The sequence below is a fragment of the Apodemus sylvaticus genome, chromosome 5 (assembly GCF_947179515.1).
Source record: "Apodemus sylvaticus chromosome 5, mApoSyl1.1, whole genome shotgun sequence".
In the NCBI taxonomy this organism is placed as follows: Eukaryota; Metazoa; Chordata; class Mammalia; order Rodentia; family Muridae; genus Apodemus; species Apodemus sylvaticus.
This window is the reverse complement of record NC_067476.1, coordinates 149,189,318-149,207,792: the sequence shown is the minus strand read 5'-3', so window position 1 is coordinate 149,207,792 and position 18,475 is coordinate 149,189,318. Positions and strand designations below refer to the sequence as shown.

Genomic DNA, 18,475 nt, shown 5'->3' with positions numbered 1-18,475 from the left:
GCTGAAGGTATTTATTACTCAGCATTATGTCATTTGCCTGGCCCTGGGCTCGTCCAATCTCCAGTTGGGAAGGAAAAGTGAACAAGAGGGAGGGAGAAGCAAAATATAGAAAGAAATAGGAGGAAAGCTATTTTATAACCCCAGGACTTAGAAGGCACAGTTTTCAGAGGAGTCTCCAGAATCCTCTCACCTGAAGTTTTCCCCTCTGAAAACAGGAAGGATCTTCCCCACCTCACAGAGCTGCTGCCAAGAGGAGATGAGATTATGGCCTTGCATCTTTTAGAAATTTGAAGTATTGAGCTATTTACAAATGTCAGTATAATACCTGGCTCCCTCCAAGATGCTGTGAAGCAGATCTCACAGATATAGGTTTAAAGGAAATGACGGGCTGAGGTCATCCAGACCCTGAGAATTCTTTTTTCTTTTTTCATTCATTCATTTTAAGACTTATGATTTGGTTTTTTAAAATGTTTTTGTTTTGTTTTGTTTTGTTTTGTTTTGTGGAGACAGGGTCTCACTATGTGGTTCTAGCTGTCCTGAAATTCACTGTGTATACCAGGCTAGTTTCAAATTCATAGAGATCCACCTGCCTCTGCCCTGAAAGTGCTGGGATTAAAGGCATGCACCACTACACCCTGCTAAGATTTATTTATTTTTTAATTATGTTTTTTGTCTGTCTGTGTGAGTGCAGCACCTCTGGAGTTTCCAGCTGTTGTGAGTCTCCTGATGTAGGTACTGAGAATCAAAGTCAGATCCTCTGGAAGAGCACTAGCCATTCTTTTTTTGGTTTTTTGGATTTTGGTTTTTTCAAGACAGGGTTTCTCTGTGTAACCCTGGCTGTCCTGGAACTCACTCTGTAGACCAGGCTGGCCTCAAACTCAGAAATCCGCCTGCCTCTGCCTCCCAGAGTGCTGGGATTACAGGCGTGTGCCACCACTGCCTGGCTGCGGCACTATCCATTCTTAACCCCTGAGCCCTTTTTCTAGCTCAGATCCTGATAATTCTTGTTTCCTTAAAATGCTGAGCATTTGATAAGCAGAGGCCAGAAGATAAGGAGAGTTCAAGATCATTCCTGGCTACAAATCCTAGGCCAGCTAGAGCCACATGATACTCGGCTCCAAAAACTGGGTGGCAGGGGGTGGGGCTGGGGGAATAATATGGTAGCATGGTCTGGTATATAAACCTTAAAGTCTAGTACTCCAGATGCAGAGGCAGGTGGCTCTCTGAGTTCAAGACCAGCCTGGTCTATATAGTGAATTAGGCCAGGCAAGGCTACATAGTTAGTGTCGATGATGATAATGATGATGATGATAATGATGATGATGATGATGAAGAAATAAAATGAAGCACTGAATAAAGGGCTCTTTCCCCCATGAACTCACAACACAGACATAAAGTGCTTACCTTTCTCACACACTCATGTTTCACAGCAGCCATTAGTCATCAGAGCCAAAACATGGACTAACCCAAGACTCCCCGATGGAGCGATGGACAAGCCAAGCGATAGAAGCACACAATGAAGTATTATTCAACCTTAAAAGAGAAACCAGCCAGGCAGTGGTGGCGCACGCCTTTAATCCTAACACTTGGAAGGTGGTTTTCTGAGTTTGAGGCCAGCCTGGTCTACAGAGTAAGTTCCAGGACAACCGCGGCTACACAGAGAAACCCGGTCTCAAAGAAAAACAAACAAACAAACAAATAAACAAAACAAGGAGGAACCAGGCTTGGTGGCATATACCTGTAAGCTCAGAATACAAGAGGCTGAGGCAGGAGGGCTGCCTTGAGTTTGAGACTAGCTGGGGCTACATAGTAAGGCTGTTTCAGTAAGAGGGAAATTTGGCACATTTATAACAAGGCTGAACTTTGAGAGCACTATGTCAGGTGAAATAACTGATCACTGAAAACAAAGTGAATGTACGACTTCATTACTGAGATATCTGGATGAAAGGAAGGAAGGAGGAAGAGGAAATGGAGATTGTTTAATAAGTATAAATTTGAGTTATAGGGGAAGGCTGGAGTGATGGCTTAGCTGTTAGAAACACTTGTTACAGCTTTAATCCCAGCTCTTGGGAGACAGAGACAGGCGGATTTCAACTTCAAAGCCAGCCTGGTCTACAGAGCAAGTTACAGGATAGGGCTACACAGAGAATCGCGGTCTTGAAGAAAAAAAAAGCACATAGGTGTCTAGCCTACATATATGTCTGTGGACCACGGGTATACCTGGTACCTACAAAGGCCAGAAGAGAGTGTCAGATCCCCTGGAGTTACAGATGGTTGTGAGCCACCACATGGGTACTGGAAAATGAAACTGGGTCCTCTGGGGAAGCAACAATTGCTTTTCTTCCTTTTTGGGGAGTGAGGATCTGAAGACTGGGGTTTCTCTCTATAGCCCTGGGTGTACTGGAACTCGTTCTGTAGACCAGGCTGACTTCTAACTCAGAGATCTGCCTGCTTCTGCCTTCTGAGTGCTGGGGTTAAAGGCATGTGCCACCAGTATTTTTTAATTACTTCTCAAACTATCTCAGTGTAGCCACCCGCGACTACATTCGCCTGGAAGGAAAGCTTGGGATGGGAACAGGGTGACGGGAGGAACATGGAGTCAAGACAAGATTTCCTGCTCAAGACTCAAAGTCTTGAAATATATATAGGTGGAGGTCTTCAAATATATATAGGTGGGGCAAGACCCTTCCCCCAAATTCCAGGGTGTGTTCCCAGGGAAGTGGTCTGGCTGTTCACTAGGCCTTGGCTCCACTGCTCAGGCAGCTGGTCAGGTCATCTGCTTAATTCAGGAATCCGTAGACCTTGTCAAGTCATGCCAGGTGGCATAGCACCCCAATAAATCTCAGCACGCAATATAAAAAGTATAAGATTACAGCATCTAGGCTGTGAGCAAGAGTGAAAGCTGCGAGTCGGGAGCTCCTGCACAAGCATGAGGACCTGAGTGTGACCCTCCAGCGCCACAGAAACCATGGCTACTTCGGCTGAGGGATGCTCCAGGCAAGCGCAGCTGCTCTGCTTACTAAGGACCCAGTTTTGAGTCTCGGCATCCACATGGTGCCCACAACTCCAGCTACATGTACAGGTACATAAACACATACATACATACATACATATATGCATACATACATACATACATACATACATGAGCTAAGCATGGCTGTGTATGCCTATAGCCCCAGCTCTATGGTGGATGGAGGAAAGGGGATCCCTGGGGCTTGCTGCTGCCAACCTAACTCTGCTGCCAACCTTTCTCAGTGAAAGATGAAGAGTGATGGGAGTAGAATGTCACACCTGCACACACAGGTACACACACTACCCATACAAAGATTAAACACTCACACCTGCACACACAAGTGCACACACCAAACACACAAAGATTAAACACTCTAGACTCCTCAGCAAACTGAAGCACGGAACCCAAGTATACTCTGATCTGGGGTAAGGATTTACCAGAGTTTTCACCCATAAACCGAAGATCATAACAGAACCTGTCTCATAAAGTTTTTATAAAGATCGTATCATCGAGGGATTATAGTGTGCTTGCCCAGAACCCACAAGGCACTCAGATCAATCCCCAGCAACCTGCCCCACCAAATGACAAAGTTACAGAGATTAGTGTGTGAGAAGTACTTAATAGACTAGCTTTAAAAGGCCTTTTATCTGCCAATAGTGAGAGCATCGACTGCTCTCCATCCACACTCACACCTTTTGTCTGTGGTTGGTGACTGCCACAGTGCACTGCTGTTGGCAACAACCTCTCTGCCTAGCCTGTGCACTCCTGCCTTCCAGAGACAGTTGTGCTATCGAGTTTCCCTTCCACGCCCAGGTCTTCTCAGCCTTTCCTCCCACCAGCTCTATGCCAGCGGCAGTTAAGCTGTCTCCCAAGCTTTAAAGAAAAGCCTTCCCTTACTCCTCAGTTGCGCTCCAGCCTCCCCCCTCCCTCCACAGCCACCCCGATCGCTTGGAGCTGCCTCCGCTCTGTCTTCTCACATCCCACTCTTACCTTCCCACTGATCCATTACACCGAAGCTTGGAAGCTGGGACATTAGAGATTCCACCCCCACCATTTCACCACATCTGCTCAGTCAGGTCCCTAGTGACCTCTGGAACTTACTTATTTAGATGGCACCTTCTGACTTTAATTGCTGCTGCTGGCCACCTCAGTGGCACAGTGAAGTTGGCCTCTGCCTCTGGTCGTTACCACACAGTCTTGTTTTCCTCTTACTTCCAGAGCCATTTCTTCTTGGTGTCACCTAAATGAATGATTCTTCCAAGCCTGCAAAGCAGCAGCCCTCAGATCTGGGCCTTTAAAAGTCTCTCATTATCTTCCAGTGTTATTTGTTTGTTTGTTTTGGGGGAAGGGTTGTTTTCTTGACACAAGGCCTGGCTATGTAGTCCAGGCTAGCCTCATCCTCCTGCTTCAGCCTCTTTAGTTCAGGATTGCAGGTGTGAGCCACCACAGTTGCTCAGCACCGACGTCCACTCCGAGCTGTAGGAAACTGCTTTCACCTCCATAAACAAACACTGCCCAGTGTGGGAGTGTGCCTTTAATTCTAGTACTCTAGAGGCAGAGGCAGACAAGCCTCTGTGGGTTTTAGGCCAGCCTGGCCTACAAAACAAGTGTCACAAAATAAACGAATTCACAAGTAAACTTGTGTGCACATGTATTAAGGTCTTGTTCGGCCCAGCCTAGCCTTGAACTTGCTATGTAGCCAGAGTTAAACTCTTGGTCCTCCTGCCTCCGCCTTCAAATGCTGGGAAGGCAGGCAGGTGCCATGGCCATGCTGGACTCAGTGACATTATTTTTTAATATGTTTGAAATACCGTCTTTTTCCATTCTCACCATCTCTCCAGACAGAGCTAATTCTCACTACTCCTTCCGCTAACCTCCAACCAGACTGTGTCCATCTGAGGAGAAACACCCAGCAACAGCTTCAGTTACATAGCCACTGTCAGAGGCACACTTTCCTAACTAGGCTCTGTATAAGGACCAGCTTTCTCATACAGCTCTGCCCAGTGCCTGGCACCTCATAATTCCTATGGGTTAGATGTAGTTTGTGTGCATGTCCCAAGGGTTCACGAGTTGAAATTTCACTTCTGCTTGAGATGGAGAGGGAAGACAGGGGGAACCATATTGATACAGTGTCTAAAGGTGGGACCTTCAGGAAGGAATCAGCATCAGATAAGGTCATTAGGCTGTGACTGGATCCTGGGACTTTCTGAGAGAAGGCCAAGGATATCCAGTTCAGAGGCAGAACCCCTGCCTGCAGTGGGCAAGGGTCTCTTTAACCCAAAAAGAGGAATTCTCCAACTCCCTATCTCCTAATATGCTCAACATGCTGAGCCCTCTCAGGACTCTGCCAAAAAAAAAAGGCCATGCTGTTGCCGGGCAGTGGTGGTGCACACCTTTAATCCCAGCACTTGGGAGGCAGAGGCAGGTGGATTTCTGAGTTCAAGGCCAGCCTGGTCTACAGAGTGAGTTCCAGGACAGCCAGGGCTACAGAGAAACCCTGTCTTGAAAAAACCAATTCCAAAAACAAACAAATTCCTTGAAGGCTCACACACACACACACACACACACACACACACACACACACACAACCCAAACTTCCTAAAACTTTACCTATGACGCCCCCCCCCCAAAAAAAGAGTCTGTCAGGAAGAGCAGAGGATTATCCTTCAAACATCAAGTAGGCACTATTTCTACCTTTTGGAATTCTATTCCAGCCTGAAATTCTTGGGAGCGTCCCTAGAAGTTTGGCTGTCTTCTCAAGGCACTGTCCTCCTAATACTGGACACACCAGCCTAGTCTTCTGGCCACGACAAAAGGCAGGCTTCAAACCTCCTTTGGGAAGTAACCTTCTTGTGTAATCCTCTCTCTCTCTGAACACCTCTGAAGGTCTACAACTGCCTCCACTGCATTCGGTTTCCCGTACGTGCAAAACTATAGCTCAAATTACACCAAATTCCAGTCCATAGGTCAGTTGCCTGCGGACAGGAGTGGAGTTCCCTAAGGACAAGACGGCTCATTCACTTTTTTTTTTAAATCGCTGGCGATCAGCCCGGGCCCTGGTTCTCAATAAATACTCAATGATGCTCCTCGAAGTAGTAACAAGAAAAGCGCCCGTGTAGTGAGGATTTTAAATATAAATACACGCTGTGATCATTTTATAAGACAGGTATTATTATCATCCCTATTGTGCAGGTGAGAAAACTGATTCAGAAATAAGTCCGATCTCGCCGACCGCCCTCCCCCCTCCCCAGAAGAGCGACTCACGCAGACGTTCTCTTCAGTTCCTAGCTACTCCACGACCAACCCTCATAAAATGGGAGCTTTTAAAAAATTACTATTAAAAAGGAAAACTTTCGACTGAGGCTCCAGAGATAACGTAAGAATAAAAGCCGAAAGCGCACCCACCCGAACGCGGCCGGGGTCAGAGGGCGTCGCAGGCGCCAGCTCGCGGGCCCAAGGGACAAAGGTCCGGCCCTCCGTCCTTGCCCGGCGTCCCCGCGGCCCGTCCCTCGCCGGTCGCCCGGCAGACCGCTCCTCTCCAGGCCGCGTCCGCCCGCTCTACGGCCGCTTACCTGCCGCCTCGTCGCCTCGAGGAGCCCCGGCCGCCGGCGCGAGCGCCTCTCCGGGGCCGCCTGGCGCCCGCAGCCCGCCGCGGAGCCGTTGCCTAGGCGACGCGACTGTCGAACTCCGCGTCGCTCGCGCTACGGCGGCCGAGTAGGGACACGGTTGCGAGCTATGGGCGGAGGAAGGAAAGCGGTCCTGAGGCTGGGGCCTTAGCTCTCCAGAGAGGTAGCTGGTAGAAGATGGGCATTGAGGACATAGAGGCTCTAGATGAGGGCTTGTCCTTCGGATGCTTATGCCACCAGATCTGACTTTATTATTTCTTTAAATTACTTTTTTGATGGCGTTAGCTGTGGTTCTTAGGGCCCTTGTGCATGCTTGGCAATATGGAACTTAGAGCGTGACCAGTGGTCTACCATTGAGCTACAAGCCCAGCCTACTTGCCTGGAAATAAAGACTAGAAAAATTGATGTGGAGTGACAAATTCCTCTGTTGTAATCTCTGGAAGGAAGGGGTGTGGCAAAAAGTGAGTAAAAGTTTTTTTGGGGGGGAGAGTGAGAATTTAGATACCAGAATTAATTTCAGCATGGAAAGTAATTAACTCATATTCAGCAAATATGTTCCCTGGGGAAACCCTGCAGATATAAGGGACCTCAAGCTCAAAGGATGCTCCTAACTGGTGTGGAGTTCGAATCCACTGAGGGGAAAAAAAACCTAAGAATTAGACTCAATCTCAATTCAGATTAAATCAGTTGATTCTTACCACTGACAGAATCACAGCCTTGGATGGCAGCCTTAGAGCCAAATCCAAAAATTGCTTTGTCAGAGGGTGGCTAAAGGAAGGGTGTATAAAGATGGATGTCAGCGGTGGACATCACAGTTATCTCATGCTGGGTGGACTCCACAGCTGGGTGAGAACTTGATTTCCTCTCCTCAATTGTTTCTCATCCCACTGTGCAGAGATAAGGGGGCCTCCTCATCCCAGTCCCAGAGCCATAAATGGGTTTACAGAAGCCAGAGCAACGGGGTTGACTACCTCACAGAAGGAACGCCATGTTTCCTCTTTCTGTCGCACATAGGTAAGGCCTGTAGGCCCCTAGAAGCTCTCATGCATTTCAGGACAAAATAACTCCTTAAGCTATTTAAGGAGTGCCCGGTACCGCCTTAGGTTCCTTAGCTGCCATAGAGTCATGTATAAATTGTCACACAAACTAGACCCCCCAGGGGAAATGGAAAGAAGTGTCATCAATGACTGGGAAAGAGTGGTTTCTTCCTGGGCAAACAATAACACAGCGCCATCGGGTTAGGGCTGGCTGTCACATTCCCAGCAGAGTGCTCACCTTTGAAACTGGTCAAGGAGCCGGGTGGTGGTGGCGCACACCTGTAATCCCAGCACTCTGGGAGGCAGAAGCAGGTGGATTTCTGAGTTCGAGGCCAGCCTGCTCTACAGAGTGAGCTCCAGGACAGCCAGGGCTACACAGAGAAACCCTGTATCGAAAAAAACAAGTCAAAAAAAAAAAAAAAAAACAACAACAACAACAAAAAACCAACAACAACAAAAAAAAGAAACTGGTCAAGGACTGAAAAACCACACATTTATTGGAAGTTGTGGCTAAGCAGTTGTTACAAATGACCTAAGAACTCTCTCCAATAACACCAATTTAGAGAATGTTAAAAGCGACAACATGGGACTAAGAGGACTTATTACACTTCCAGAAACCTCTGGTTCAATCCCCTGCAATTGCATGACAGCTAACAGCTGTCTATAGCTCCAGTTTCAAGGGATTGGATGTTCTCTGGCCTCTGTGGGCACCAGGCACATACGTGGTGCACAGACATGCATGTAAACAAAACATTCATACACATAAAGTTCCCCTACACATATGTAGCAGATGTGCAGCTTGGTTGTCATGTGGGTGCCCTAACAAATGGAGCAGGGGCTGTCTCTGATTCTGCTGCCGGCCATTGGGTCCCCTTTCCCATAACTGGACTGCCTGGTGGGACCTCCCACCCGAGGGAGGGGATGCACTTAGCACCTGCTGCGACTTGATGTTCCAGGGCTGGTTGGTATACCAAGGGGCTTCCCCTTCTCTGAAGAGAAGGGGAGAGGAGATAATGGGGAGAGGGAGAGAAGAGAGGGAGGCTGCTACCTGGATGTAAAGTGAATAAATCAATTAATTGATGAAAAATAAATGAAATAAAATAAACATAATTTTTAAAATATAAAAAGTTCTTTTAAAAAAGAGCACAGACTCTATTTGATCTGAGCATGCTCACTAGGACACTGAAACTGATCAAAAGCTTGGGATAAGATTTTATTTTTCCCTGAGGGGATAGCTCGGTTGGTAAAAGCACTTCCCTTGCAAGCATGGGGACCGTAGTTCATATCTCCAGCAGCCATGGAAAAAGCTGAGTGTGATGTCACCTGCTTATAATCCCAGTGTAGAGGAGACAGAGACTTTGAGTGCAGGCCAGCCAACCTAGCCTAAATGCTGAGCGCCAGGTCCCATTAGCAGACTCTGTCTCAAAAGACAAGATGGGGGCTGGAGAGATGGATCAGCGGTTAAGAGCGCTGACTGCTCTTCCTGAGGACCGAAGTTCAATTCCCAGCAACCACATGGTGGCTCACAACCATCTGTAATGGGATCGGGGATCTGATGCCCTCTTCTGGTGTGTCTGAGCACAGCAACAGTGTATTCATATAAATAAAAATAAATCTTTAAAAAAAAAAGACAAGACAATATGGATGGTTCCTGAGAAATGGCAACCAAGGTTTGAAAGGACAACATAGACCCCATTTGTCTCCATGTAAGGACCAGGCCTGGTTTCAAAAAAGGTCGTAAGGCACCAGCTCCAGGAACAGGCCATAAAATCCAGAACAAGATCATAAAATCATCCATGACATAGGAATGCAGACCACTGACCACCTGTGACCCCCCCAGCACCCGCCAATTAAATTAGATTACCTAATCCTTCTAGAGAGTTCCCCCAGTTCTCTCTAAGAAGGTCTGTGTGCCTTTGTCTGGGGTGGCCAATTTTTGGAGAATGGTTGACTACCGCATGCTGGTTGTTTCTGCACAATAAACACACTTTGTCTTTGCATACTATCTGAGATCAGGGTCTTCCTTCAGCAATTTTTGGACCCTTGCAGTGTGACCTTTGCTGTCTGTGTATACATGCCTACACACACACACACACACACACACACACACACACAAATTTAAAGGCTGTTTAGAAAAACAAAGTCACTTAATCTCGGAGCCACCTCTCCTCCAGCTGGTTCTTGGTGTCTGTAATGGCTGTTCCTGGTCATCAACAAGACTGTACCTGGAATGAACTGCAATCCAGAATTGGAAGGCCCACCTGTGATCCAGATCTTGAAGCGTACTGGCTATGAATCCCGGTAGATTAAGGCAAGGAGATCTCTGAATTCAAGGTCATCTGGGATGAAGCAAGTTCCAGATCCAGGATTGGTGGTACACACCTTTAATCTGGGCCACACCTTCTGCTGGAGACCTACATAAGGGGATCAGAAGAAGGAAAGCTAGCTCTTCGCCTGTTTGCCTTGTGGGACTGAGTAACTGCTAGATCCTTGGATTTCCATTCACAACAGACCATTGTTGGGGAGTTGGACTACAGATTGCTGGGTTCCTCAGAGCCCATGGTGGTCACAATGATGTTGAACTGTGTGGGGAAGACAATGAACAAGACAAAGGCCACTGATCACCTGAAACCTTTTCTCAATTATGCCGCTCTCTGATTTGTGGATAAGCTGTTTGAAGTCGTGGAGGAAGGCCGAAGCTCAAGATATGACAGAAGCAGAAAAGAGAGGTAAAGGAAGTGTTTGGTGATGACTCTGAGATCTCAAAGGAATCATCAAAGGAGTGGCGAATACCCCGTTTGGAGGAGGTAGAAGAGGAGCCAGAAGTGATCCCTGGACCTTAGTCAGAAAGCCCTGACATGCTAACGAAGCTCCAGGTCAAACAGGATGGAGGTGACACCACCACAAATTGAGGAACGGAAAAAACAGCTGCACTTCTTCAGCCCCCCTGCACCTCAGCCAAAGACACCTTCTTCCCAGCCAGAGCGACTTCTGACAGCAACACTATTCAGCCCTCCCAAGCTGCTACCTTTATGAATGACACCACTGAGAAGGCAAGGAAAGCCGCTGAACTGCAAGCCTGAATCCAGGCCCAGGTGGCATTGAAGCCAGGGCTTATTGGCAATGCCAACATGGTGGGCCTAGCTAATCTCCATGGCTTGGGCACAACTCCACCACAAGTAGAATTAAAAGATCAGACTGAGCCTACCCGGCAGATCCTGGACAAGCAAGGCCTCAGCGTGACAGGAACACGACAGGCAAGGAGGCGAAGCTCACCAGGCAAGGAAGTAGAGCTCACCCATCGCGTGCCCGCCCTGACCATTCGGGCTGTGAAGAGGGGACAGTTCAAGCAGTAACTAAAAGAAAAGCCATCAGAAGACGTGGCGTCTAAGACCTTTTTGGACCCCCTTCCCAGCGCCAAAGATGCACTTTTAAATCCCATGACAAGGGCGAATTTGAGAAGATCGTCCAACGACTACAGACAAAGGCTCAATTGGAGAAGCTGCAAGCAGAGATTTCAGAGGCTGCTAGAAAGACAGGCATTCATACTTGAACTAGACTTGCCCTCATTGCTCCAAAAAAGGAGCTAAAGGAAGGCCGTATCCCTGAGATTGTGTGGTGGGACTCATACATCACATCCACAGAGGAAAATTCCAAAAGAAAAGATTATTTTGGAAACACAAATCTTGTTGAGCATCTAGGCCAGCTTAACCCTCCAGTTGACAATGGTGCACCAGTTCCCCTTGGGATATATCTTACAAAAAAAGGAGCAGAAGAAACTTCAGAGGCAAACAAGGAAGGAGGCACAGAAAGAGCTACAAGAGAAAGTCAGGCTAGGCCTGACGCCTCCTCCACAGCCCAAAGTGAGAGAATCTCAAATTTAATGCGAGTATTAGGAACAGAAGCAGTTCAAGACCCTACAAAGGTAGAGGAGCCCATGTTCGAGCTCAGATGGCAAAGAGACAGGAAGCGCATGAGGAGGCCAACGCTGCCTGAAAACTTAACCTCGGAACAGAGAAAGGTCAAGAAAATTAAAAAGTTTAAAGAAGACATTTCACAGGGGGTGCACATATCTGTGTATAGAATTCGAGATTTGAGCAACCCAGCCGAGAAATTCAGGATGGAAGCCAATGCTAGGCAACTGTACCTGACAGGGGTGGTGGCTCTGCACAAGGATACCAGCATGGTGGTAGTGGAAAGGGGCCCCAAAGCACAGAAGAAATTTAAGCGTCTGATGCTACAGTGGATGAAGTGGGATGAGCAGACATCTTACACGAAGGGAGATAAGGATGAAGAAGCTGTGAAGAAAACTAAGAAATGTGTACTAGCGTGGAAGGGCACAGCCCAAGACCGGCGCTTTGGAGAGATGAAGTTTAAACAGTGCCCTACGGAGAACATGGCTCGTGAGCTTTTCAAAAAGCATGGGGCTGAACACTACTGGGACCTCGCTCTGAGTGAATCTGTGTCGGAGTCCACCGACTAGGACTACTGCTAGCCCTTGTCTTCTTTTGCCTTTGTTTCTTCTGTCTTCTCACTCTACTTCCCAACCTTACCCCAGCGTGCACTGTGATCTCAGAACTGTGCCAGGCCTCAGACACGGGGTAAAGAGACTATCAAGTTCACCCTGTCAGCCTGGTGCTACCCTTCTTCCTGTATGTGCATATGATTAAAGAATTATTTAGAAGAAGGAGGAGGAAGAGCTGGGCAGTGGTAGCGCATGCCTTTAATCCCAGCACTTGGGAGGCAGAGGCAGGCAGATTTCTGAGTTCGAGGCCAGCCTGGTCTACAGAGTGAGTTCCAGGACAGCCAGGGCTACACAGAGAAATCCTGTCTCGAAAAATCCAAAAAAACAAATGAAGAAGAGGAGGAGAAGAAGAGAAGAGACGTGAAGAGAAGAGAGAGAGAGAGAGAGAGAGAGAGAGAGAGAGAGAGAAAGACTAGACTCTTGAGAATAGAAGGGATAACAGAGACCAGTGTGTGTGTTGGGGGGGGGGTGCTGTGTATGGCGGTGGCTCTCAATCTGATACCTCCACCCCTTAATAGAGTCCCTCATGCTGTGATGACCCCCACCATACAATTGTTTTCCTTACTACTTCATAACTTTGGTTTTGCTACTGTCAGGAATCCTAATTTAAATATCTGATATGCAGATGGTTTTAGGTGATCCCTTTGAAAGGGTCCTTCAACCCACAAAGGGGTCATGACTCAGGTTGAGAATCACTGATTTAGGGCAAAAGCCAAGTCATGGGTGCCAGCACACAGAGAGGCACATAGCAATGAAGCTCAGAGGAGGACTGAATGAGAGCAGCCCCCATAGGCTCCTGTGTTTCAGTGCTTGGTCCCCAGGAAGAATTAGGAGATGCAGCCCCGCTGGAGGACGTGTGTCACTGGGGCTGGGCTTGACATCTGAAAGCCTACAGGATTCCTAGTTGCATACTGCCCCCTCCCTGAATGTGCTCGTGGACCAGAATGTAAGTGCTCTGGTACTGTTCCAGTGTCATGACTGCCTGCCTGCTTCTGTGCCTGTCTCTCTGTAACGACCATGGACTCTAGCTACTACCTGACTAATTTTTCCTATAAGTTGTCTTGGTCTTGGTGTCTTATCATCCCAACAGAAAAGTAACCAAGAAAGAGAGTTAATAAATAGATGAGCTAGTAAAATAAGATAAAGGGGTTCAGTGACCTCAAATACTTTTTCACAGAGATGACAGGAACTTTGAGATTTTATTGACAAGAGAAACAATGGAACTGGTTGGTTAAATGACCAAATCCCCTTACCTTCATGTTGTTGGACTAGACAGTTTTGTTTTGTTTTTTTTTTGCGGGGGTTGGGGGGGAGTTAAGACAGTTCTCTGTGCAGCCCTGGCTGTCCTGGAACTTACTCTGTAGACCAGCCAAAGGCTGGCCTGGAACTCAGAAATCTGCCTGCCTCTGCCTCCCAAGTGCTGAGATTAAAGGAGTGTGCTACCACTGCTCATCTAGACAGCATTTTCAATTATTATAATCCTAGGTATATTCTGTTATGTTACATACTAGTCAAAGACAGAGAAAAAATAAATATGGATTAAACTCAGGTCGTAATGTCTAGACTTTGGTGTTATCTGTGGTCCAGGAGTTTCTGCTTTAATGGCTTTACCAGGCACTCCTGTTTCTTACAGATGCTTTCCAGCCTGTTACTCAGCCTCGACTACATGAGATCCTAACAATGAACCTTTCAAACAATGAGGAGAAATTAATATTTGCCTCCTGTGAACATGAAATATCATGCTTTGTCCTGCAGAATCCTAGAAAGAATGACACCTTACACTGAGCCTTTGGAAATGCTGATTAACTGATGACAACTTCAGCGATTACTACTGAGATTGGAATGTTGCTGGGGCAGAGCCTATTTATGGTTTTCCTTGGGCTAGCTTTATCTTCTTCAATAGTCATTCATTCCTTCACCACCCACGAGTCGGACCTAACATCCTATGATTAACTTAACAGGCCTTTGGTTTCCTAGCTTCCGCCAGCCAGAAGGCCAAGGTTGTCATCAGATTGCATCAGACCTAAAGAAGAGATTTTCCTTCCTCCTCTTTGCTCTAGCCTGCTGTGCATAGTTTGATCTGTTTCTATGATGAACACCAGGACCACAAGCAATTTGAGGAGGAAACTAGATTATTTCTTCTTATAGGTTAAAATCCAGGAAAGGAGCTGGGCAGTGGTGGTACATGCCTTTAATCCCAGAACTTGGGAGGCAGAGGCAGGCAAATTTCTGAGTTTGAGGCCAGCCTGGTCTATAGAGTGAGTTCCAGGACAGCCAGGGCTATACAGAGAAACCCTGTCTCAAAAAAAAAAAAAAAAAAAAAAAAAAAAAAAAAAGGATTCTTTGGGCTGGAGAGATGACACAGCAGTTAAGAGAACTGACTGCTCTTCTAGAGGTCCTGAGTTCAAATCCCAGCAACCACATGGTGGTTCACGACCATCTGTAATGGGATCGAATGCTCTCTTCTGATGTGTTTGAAGACAGCTACAATGTACTTATATACATTAAATCAATAAATATTTTTTTAAAAATCCAGGAAAGGAGCTCAAGGCAGGAACTAAAGTCTAGAGATCATGGAGAAAGGCTACTGACAAGCGTGCTCTCTCTAGCTTGTTGTGTTCAGCCAAGTTTCTTATATAGTCCAGACCCACTTGCCTAGGGGATAGTACCTCTACAGGGAGCTGGACCCTTGTACATCAGTTAGCAATAAAGATTAACTAGCCAATCTGATCATAAGATTCCACCAGTGTACTTCAGACTGCCTTAGTTTATGACTTTATTATTTTATATGGTGGGTGTTTTGCCTATATGTATGTCTGTTCATCATGTGTATGTATGTGCCTGGTGCCCATAGATGCCAGAACAGGGTGTCAGAGACCCTGGGAACTGGAGTTACAAAAGGTCATGGGCTGCCATGGGAGTCCTTTGTAAGAGCAGCCATGCTCATAACTGCTGAGCCCAGGCTCCTGGCCCCTTCTTTCTTTCTTTCTTTCTTTCTTTCTTTCTTTTGTTTTGTTTAGGTAAAGTCTCATGTAGCTCAAGCTGGCTTCAAACACCATACATAGCAGAAGGTATCTTTGAATGATTTTTTCCCCCTGAAACTGTAAGACCCCCCCAAAACCAAGGGTGCCCCAGCACCCCACACCTTGGAAGGCGACACCCAAATCACTCGCGAGAAACGGTCTCGATGCAATAGCATGAGGATTTCTTTATTCCAGAATTCTGGGTTCCACAGCTGTACACCGAGCAGGGCTAGAGGACTGTGGACCAAGAGTGCCGAATTGCGACAGCTTTTCTATGTTTACGACAAAGCCCGTGAATCACAAACCAATCATTTCTTAGCATGGAGAGCCTGCAAAATGCGAGCCAATTGATTTGTACCACTCCATAGCTTTTAGGCCAATCAGTTTAAATTATCGGAGCCCGCGCACAGTAGACCAATTAGTTTCCTATTTTCTTGGATGTCTATAGCTGCATGAACTCCTGCATGGGGTAACGGTGTAAGCAGTTTACAGAAGCAAGATAAGCTTAGCCCGTTTCCAGTTACCTTGTGGGGCCAGGATCACCTATTCAAGGCCTTTCTGCTAAGTCTAAACAAAGGGCGGGCTCTGGAATGTGACCTTTTACCTAGTTTCTAACAAAGCAAGATAGCATTTTAAACTTCTGATTTCTTGGGGTCATTAGAGTTAGGCTGTATTATTTTCTATCCTTTCAAAACAGGGTCTCTCTCTGTGTAGCTCTGGCTATTCTAGAGTTCCCTATATAGACCAGGCTGGCCTCAAAATCTCTTCTCCCGTGTGAATAAAAGTGTACACCACCAAACCCAGACTGACTTTGAACTTTTTCTTTTCTTTTTATCTACTTATTATATGTAAGAACACTGTAGCTGTCTTTAGACACAACAGAAGAGGGCATCAGATCTATTACGGATGGTTGTGAGCCACCATGTGGTTGCTGGGGTTTGAACTCAGGACCTCTGGAAGAGCAGTCAGTGATCATAATCACTGAGCCATTTCTCCAACCCTGCCTTGAACTTACCATCCTCCTTATGGAGAGTTCTTGGTGCCGCCTTCTAGGAATTTGGCAGGAATTTGACATTGGGCTAGGACAAGGAAGTAGGCTTAAGATGAATACTTCTGAGGAAAGTGTTCTTTGTATCTTGGTGGGTCTTAAGACCAGAAATACTTGGGTCCTTTGTCTGTGCTTTGTTTGTTTCTTAACTTCTTTGTTTATGCCTTGTTTGTTCCTTGACTACTTTGTTTATGCCTTAGGACTGAATTGTTTTTTTTTTTTTTTTTTTTTTTTTTTTTTTTTTTTTTTTTAGACAGGGTTTCTTTGTGTAGCCCTGGCTGTCCTAGAACTCACTTTGTAAACCAGGCTGGCCTCAAACTCAGAAATCTGCCTGCCTCTGCCTCCCAAGTGCTAGGATTAAAGGCGTGTGCCACCACTGCCTGGCTGATCATATTCTTTGTATGTACCTAGCATGGTATAGAAGTATTAAAACATTAAATGCCTGGAAAACATTAAACCCGCTTCAGCCTCAGCACTGGCTGGAGTCATGTTATAGAGTTGTCTCCTTGTCTTCTCTTTCTTCAATCCTTCCCTCCCTTGAGACCCTGTTGGCTGAGCTGGCTTGGCCACTCCCTCTCTAGGCCAAGTACTAGGACCCTGGGTGTCCACCACCAAGCCCAGCCTAACCTTGAACTTCTTATCCTCTGCCCTCTACAGACCGAGCACTGGGTGTATATAGATCACCAGGCCTGGTTCATGTAGTGGTGGAGTTCAAATACTAGACGAGAACTCTACCAACTGAACTACAATCCTCAGCCCTTGAATAAACTTCTACTGAAAAAATATCCTCCTGTATATAGCATTTCATATTATTTATTGAGTGAAAAATGTTGGTTTCTGGGTGGAAACAGAGAAAATTCACTTCCAGAGTCAAGCTTAAAATTGAAAGCTTTATTTTCTGAGCACTCAGGGAGACTGGCCAGTTTGGGATCTGAGCTTTGTTCTCTGATGGAGACCTTACAGTTTTAAAGGATGGGAACCCGAAGCAGGTAGTGGCGATCTGCAAGTTACCTAATTGTATTTTGACATTACGGCTTAAGCCAGGGAGTACCAGTTGGAGACTGGGCTGGATCCCAGGCACCTGGCTTCAAGGTCACTAATTCAGCTTCTGCAGCCAGGTCTTCTTCTGGACGCTGGCCCAGAATTTTAGAAAGATAGGAAACAACAAAGCAGACACGCTGCATATAGTCTATTAGGGCATAACAGGCAATGGTTATATATTTTTATAACTTATGCACGTTGGCTTAGATAACAGTAATATCTATATTCTTCACTGGTTAAACATTTGGGCAAGTGGGATAGGCATTCGTCCGTCCCTAGGCCTGGGAACATGACCTTGTTTGGCCCAGCCAATAAAATGAGGAAGTTGTCCCTGAAATATCTGGACTCAGACAATTGTTTACAACACAGGCTGCTCAGCCATAGAGAAGTCCCCAGCTCCCCTAGGGCCTGAGACCCTGAATTTAGAAAACGGGGGAAAAAGGTAGCACTTAGCATAAGTTTCTTTTGCATGTTCCCAACAAAATGAGGACTTGACTGCTCCTAGGTATGGTGGAGGAGAATGTTTTTATTAGATATGAGAGTAGAGCCAGAAGCATTGGAAGAGTCTAGGACTGGGAGAGAAAGTAGTGGGCAGAACTTGGCCAGCGGACTGAACCAGCAGGGTGGGTGGAAAGGAAGAGATAGGCTGGAGACGTTTCCGGTAGGGTGTGGGGTAAGAAGAGAGGCTTTTTTTGTTTGTTTGTTTGCCTGGAACTCTATGTAGCTTAGGATAGCTTTGAACACCTGATCCTCCAGCCTCATCCTCTTTAATGCTGGCATCACATATGCTAACTGATTATTAAATGACCCAACATAGCCTGCTTGCCTTTAAATTCGCAAACACCCCATTTCTCCAGAATCACAAAGTACTGCCCAGCCACAACTTAACAGTCTGTAGATTTTTACTTAATACAGATGTTGCTTCTGCAGTTCGCAGGGGACATGCTATGTCTTTCTGCACCTTTGTGTCTCCTCAGATCACCAGCACCCTAAGCGAGCCCAGAGTTGTATGCCATGAACCTTCTGTGGCCTCTGCAACCCCAGCAGCCATAGCTCGCCTTCCCCTCTAGCGCTCGGCTCCACCTCCTTCCCTCTGTGGGTCGTGGGCGGGGCCACTCGATGACGTAAGCTGGGCGTCCAGCGAAGGGCCGGCCCTGTTTCC

General features: G+C 46.7%; 1 protein-coding gene and 1 pseudogene across 4 annotated transcripts in view; one reads left to right on the top strand and one right to left on the bottom strand.

Moving 5' to 3' along the window:
- Pkig (cAMP-dependent protein kinase inhibitor gamma) overlaps positions 1–6,694 on the bottom strand; it is a 68,839-nt gene extending 62,145 nt beyond the window's left edge. The window contains exon 1 of one of the 4 annotated variants that reach the window (XM_052184223.1): positions 6,586–6,694. The gene's annotated coding sequence lies outside the window, so the exon portion shown is untranslated. Of the gene's footprint in view, positions 1–4,114; positions 4,250–6,418; positions 6,541–6,585 lie in introns of those variants that run through there. The other 3 variants (XM_052184218.1, XM_052184219.1, XM_052184221.1) reach the window with 3 other exon arrangements.
- Positions 6,695–10,217: 3,523 nt separating this feature from the next.
- LOC127684681 (U4/U6 small nuclear ribonucleoprotein Prp3-like) lies at positions 10,218–12,159 on the top strand (annotated as a pseudogene).
- Positions 12,160–18,475: the final 6,316 nt, after the last annotated feature.